Consider the following 6,511-nt stretch of genomic DNA (forward strand, 5'->3'; position numbering starts at 1 on the left):
CATTTGTCCTAATCATTAATATTTTATTTGAACTTTTTTGTACAATAAACCCTGAATTTAGCATGCATGTACATGTGTGTGTACATGTGCGAACATGTGTATACATGTATATGTGTGCGTGTGCTGTTGCAATGTTGCTTGCCAATCTGGACAGAGTGAGGCTGAAAAGAGCTAACTGTCTTGCAATGTTTTATTTATCAGTGTTCTGTCATGTCATTTCAGTGGAACCACCCTTCTGTACATATTATTTGTCTACTAAAAAAGTCATCATAATCAAAGCATTTACAGCATTAAGTTAGATAAAGAGACCGCTTTCAGCTCTTATTGTATGTGAGGTAAGAAGATACAGACATAATTAGGTAGTAAGATATTGCTGTAAGATGATTGTCAGTACAAAATTCATATTTGACCTCTTAAATTGGTTATACTTTTAATATACACTCATGGAGTGATTTGGACCGACGTGACCAAACAGGTGTTACTCTCTGGTTATTCCTGTGAAACACAAGTTGGATAAACTCTTTCCGGTTTTCTGTAGAAAATCACTTTCTTTGCAAGACCATATCTATTCGCACTAAGAGTTAATCAAACCCATATTACGTTTGAATATCCCATCTTATTGACAAAATAAGTATTGTCGATATGCTTGTTAGATATTCCTTCCAAAAATGAACAAACAAAAAGGATGTGTCATGTCCAGATTGTGTATGCATTTGAAGGTGTTTTGTACATGCACAGGGATCTTTACCAATGGCTCTTTTGTGGGAGTAACTATGGCAACTTTAACAAATAAGGCTTTTTGAATATCTTTTCCAATATACATAACATCCCAGAGGAAGTCTTTCAATTTCTGAAAGTCCTTTGAATATTTTAGTATTATTTCAGTTCATTGACTATAGAGCTAAAATTTCTGAAATAAATATTGTTAAGATCTGAAAATGTAAGTGGGCATATAGGCTTTTTCATGCATCATTTTATGAAAACCCAGTTTTTATGAAAGTAAATGGAATAGAATAAAAGAATGTAAGTGAATTGGGTAAGCTAATTATTAGTATAACTTTGTTTTCTATTAACAGTCCATTGAATGTACATGATGCAGTTAAATTATTTCCTTTGTGTCTCTGTACTTCAGTTAGTTTTAGAATCTTTATAGTTATGAGTGAATGTTTAGTATAAATAAAGGTCTTTTTAAATGATTAGAATTAACCTTGTGTTATGTGTCCTACTCCCAAGAAAATGAGTTATTTTTAAGTGTTAAGAGTTTATCATTTTCATTATCATTATCATAGGGAATCATTATCATTATCATAGGGAATTAAAAAATGCAGTAGTATTGATGTCTTTTTAAACCAATTGTATTCACAAGTTGGAGAATCTTTAATTCATACTTAGGTCTTGGTGCTTATGATTTTTAACCTCTCATTCCTAACATTAATATGTCAGACTGCATTTTTGTGTATACGAAAGGTAAAATATTTATCTGGGGTGAAAAGTGATTTTTATATCAGTCTTTCTTTAATAACATTATAAAGTAGTACATTTCTCTCAAAATGTTGGGTATAAAAAGCAAACAAAATACTTCTAATGGTAAACAATTTAGGTGAGCTACAATATGGAAACAATTGCTCCAAAAGACCTGCAGTCTGTTTCCATCAGGAATTGGGCAGGTCATTCTTTCAGTAAGACTGTGTTAACCAGAGATGGGGTCCCCAGGCAGTGCAGTGTTGAGTGAAGGGATAAAATATGATTTATAGTATTTTGAGCTAGAAATCAAGAATGTTATAGTTTAGCAGTTCCTTTCACCAGGGAGATATAAATTGATTATGAACTTGGAGTTTTCGTATTACAGTTACTTATTTTCTTTTGTTGTTGTTGTTGGTCATGGGGCTTGACCTCTGGGCTTGGGTGTTGTCCCTGGTCTCTACCACTTGGACCACAGTGCCACTTCCAGTTTACTAGTGGTTTATTAGAGATAAGAGTATCACAGTCTGTCCTGCCCGAGCTGGCTCTGAACCACAATCCGCAGATCTCAGCCTCCTGAGTAGCTAGTATTACAGGGGTGATCCACCGGTGTCCGGCTTAGTTACCTATTTTCTAACAAAGATAAAGTGAAATATTATTAGAGTGTGCACAATAATTTTGGGAAATTTTCCTAGAATTAGTAGACTGAGTGCTGGTATTTAGTTATAAAATAGAATGAGGTTATTTGATATGGTGGGAATGGACCGCAGCCTAACACTTACCGTGTGTACAATGTTGTACTAGTAATTCCAACTCAGAAGACTTACATATCCTCATCTTAGAATTAAAAATAGAAGTAGTTCTACTTTATGGGATTATTATGAGGATTAAATTAGATACCAAAGGTAAAGTACTTGGAAAAACAATCATAGTTTGATATTTTCTACTTGTTATTTTATCATGTGATATATTCAAATATTTGTACTGTGATTTTTATATTGTGTCTATTTAGGATAGGCAAAGTGATGTATTGATATTCATTGCGTTGTTCACTTTTCTGTTATTATGAGGATAATACCTGCAAAGAAAATTTCTGAGAAGAAAATTATCATATTGACTCATGGGTTAAGATCAGATGTCTCCATTGTTTTTCATTATATTTTTAGTAAATAGTTGTACGAAGGGTTTTCCATTCAATGAATCAGTTTTTAAGTATGATGGATCTTTACATAAATTTCTCACATCCTTCCAAACCTCACCCCACTTTCATTTTTTCCTAGTTTCATACTATCTGCATTGAATATTATGGCTTCACTCTCTACTTCCGTAAGTCTGTTTAATCCTTCCTTTTGACTTCCCCTCACATTTTCCAAGTGATAGTTTCCTGGTATTCATTTTGTTGGATTAAAAGTTCAATTTTATAAGAAATTACACCTTTTAAATACTCCTCTGCAAATAGCATGCTTTGATTAATACTGTTGTTTAACTTGCATAAAATTCTGGCTTCCAAATACGCGTCCTTTGTGTGTCTGGCTCTGACGTCGTTTACTTAACATAATTTTAGATCTATCCATTTGTTTGCAAATGCTGTAACGGTCTTTATAATGGATGGGTGCAATCCAATTGTGTATATGTGCAACACTTTCTCCAACCATCCCTCCGCTAAAGGGCATCTGGGCTGATTCCATAAGTTCTCTATGGTGAATAGTGCAGTAGAGAACATAATTGTGAGATTGATTTTACTGTAACCTTTGGGAAGAATTCACCACTGTTTTTCTGGGAGCAACCCTCTAGCCAATTTTCCAGAATAAGCACATCCTTCATCTCCATCACAAGGTTTTTCAAGTTCTCAAAAACACACTACCCCCTACAGGTCTGAATCAGCTAAAACCACACTGTGCCCATATTCTTGTTGTTGTTGTTGTTGTTTTCTGTCCAGACGAGGGGCCTGAACTCCGGGCCTGGGCGCTGGCCCTCAGCTTTTCTGCTCAAGGCTTGTAATCTACCATTGGAGCCACAGCGCCACTTCCAGCTTTCTTCTTTTTGCTTATGTGGTGCTGAGGAATCAAACCCAGGGCCTCATGCATGCAAGGCAAGAGCTCTACCACTGAGCCACTTTCCTAGCCCCGATGTGCCCATATTCTTTTAATACATTTTTCATAATTTTACACATAATTTAGTGAGAATCTTATATGTACTTTCCTAATGTGGTAATGAGGGATATGACAATAGAGTAAAAGTAAGAGATATGGAATTTAATTAGCTACTATCATATTTAAAATAATTTTCAGCTCTCATAGCATCACTTACTATTATTTTAATCTTTTATTTGATTACTTCACCTATCCCCTAAATTATAGCATGATTTAACTACAAAGGCAAAAATGTGTGGTTTGACTTTGACACTCATGTGTGAGGATGCAAAATATGGGCAAATAAAGGGATTGGAATTAATAGCCATTATCCATTTTGTTAAATGGTTTTCTCAAACTGATTCTCACAATTCATATTTCATTCAACAAGAAACGTGACTATTCCCTATGCTTTGCTCCTCATTAAACTTGTTTCCATGTTATTTTGTAATGAAGGATGATTTCATAAATCTACTGTAGATACAAAAACACATTAAAATATTTCTATATGTATGCATTGATATAAATATACACACATATATTATAAAAGTTATAATGATAAATTTTAACTTCTGTAACTACAATTTACTAAATTATTAAAAACATGGACGTCTCAGGCCTGGAATCCTGGTTACTCAGGAGGCTGAGATCTGACGATCTTGGTTTGAAGCCATCCTGGGCAGGAAAGTCCATGAGCCTCTTATCTCCAAACAACCAACAGAAAATCAGAATTGGAACTGTGGCTCAAAGTAGTAGAGTGATAGCCTTGAGAGAAAAGACTCAGAGATATCACCCAGGCTCTTAGTTCAAGAATTAAATCTACCCCCAAAAAGTATTTAATTTACACCTGTGTAAGTAGAGTATTTCTTTCACCCAAATGCACATCCATGCTCATTGCAAGGTAACTCTGTTGTACCTGGAGTACCACATAATATTATCACATAAGTAGAAAGCATTGCAACATGGGTAAACTCTATCTCTCTCATGGATTTTTCTCCACTCAATATTCAAATCTTGCAATTATTCCAATTATTTAAAGTCATAGCTTTTGTTCTTTAATACCCATAATATTAGAATTTCAATTGAGTGTCTTGTGTCTTCTAAATGGATGTTCTTACCACTTTGGCATGCCCCCAGCCATAAATTATCCTGATTAACTTTCAGATTGAATCTCGCTTCCTACTTGTGTATGATCGTGGGCTCACTCTACTTCGTGTTATTCTTCCTGGAATTTAGAATAACAGGTTCCTGGCATTGTGTACAGATCTTTCGGTCTAGTCTGAGCTTTAACCACTATCCTCACCACAGTAGGCTCCCATGTAGTCAGGATTTTCATAAGCTTATCATAGCTATTTTTTTTGAGTCCGGTCGTGGGGCCTGAACTCTGGGCCTGGGCGCTGTCCCTCAGCTCTTCAGCTCAAGGCTACCACTCTACCACTTGAGCCATAGCGCCACTTCCGGCTTTTTTCTTTTTGCTTATGTAGTGCTGAGGAATCGAACCCAGGACCTCATGCATGCAAGGCAAGCGCTCTACCACTGAGCCATCTTCCCAGCCCCTATCATAGCTATTTTTTAAAAACCTTTGAATTTCCTGCAGGTTCTTGAGTACTGAGTTAATTTGGGTTTGCTTGGGTTGTTTTGTTTCTTTTGAATGTATGTGTTGAGTTGTTCCTCATTTTTCCTTTTGTTTCTTTCACTCAAGTTCTTACCAATAGTGCTGAGAAACCAAATCTTCTTTCTCAAGATAGTCAAGGTAAAAAATATTTATTCCAAAACAATTCCAGTAACAGGAATTTCGAGAAGATGGCAGAGGAGAACCTGGTGGCTAAACAAGTTCTCGCAGAGAAAGCAGTTCTAATGTTCCAGTGAACAGTCCTAGGCACACCAAGTGTGCATCACAGTACAGAGAGTTTGGCCAGAGAGGGAAAATCCAGGTAAGGAGACAGATGTGAGCATTTTCCAGCAGCCATGGCTGCAGCGGCTGTGGCGGCTGTGGTGGCGTCCATAGCCACCATACCTACAACCCAGAGATTTTGGGACAAATGTGCCAGATGCAGCAGGTGAGCAGATTTTACTCAACACCAACAAGAACTGACAAATAGCGGATATCTTCATCCTGCAGATAGCAGAACATAGGCTACCCAGGAACCAACACTCCCGCGTGAGTACAAAACTGACATTCTCACTGCTTCTCAAAGGAAGCAGAGGAGGGAAGGCCACTCCTCCCCCCAACAGCGGAGATATCCATCTTTGATACAGACAAAGGCCTGGCTAAGCAGCTAGCTCCAACTCAGTCCTTTGATGAAAACAAAAGAGTCATTTAGCGAGTCACAAGTACCTACCCTGACCTGCCATTCTGAACTCCACAACCAGGCAGAGAAAGCTACACCCATGAAGGAGTGGCTTTCTTCACTGGGTAAAAAGAGCCAGAGGCTGCTCCTCTCTACAGCAGCCCTGACAATCAATTGAAACTCAGTAAACATAAACCCTGAGAATGGCTCCAGGCTGGGCTCTGTGAATGTCTCAGAAGCTAGCCCCTCAGGGAAAAGCTACTGTTTTCTGAAAGGCCTCAACTTTTCCCAGAACCCAGCCTTTTCACAGCAACTCCAAACTAGAGGAAACACCCATCTCCCTCTTTTGTGATACTCAAAGCAGATCTCCCTCCCACTGAACTAGCCTCGGAGGAAGATCACAAACTTCTGGGTAAACCAACAGAATTTTTTCTGCCTGCCCAAACAAACTGACTTAAAAAAACCAATCAAGCCACAGAAAATGAAACACCATAAGCAAAGCAGAGACTCCACCAAGAGTCTGGTTACTGACACAAGGGAGATACAGGATCTTCCCATCAACACCCCAAAAACAAAATCAAAGAAGTCTTTTTTTATATCTTTTAAAATATTTACTTTTTAATTATA

This window comes from Dipodomys spectabilis, unplaced genomic scaffold, assembly GCF_019054845.1.
Source record: "Dipodomys spectabilis isolate Male_0828 unplaced genomic scaffold, ASM1905484v1 ptg000239l, whole genome shotgun sequence".
NCBI classification, from domain to species: Eukaryota; Metazoa; Chordata; class Mammalia; order Rodentia; family Heteromyidae; genus Dipodomys; species Dipodomys spectabilis.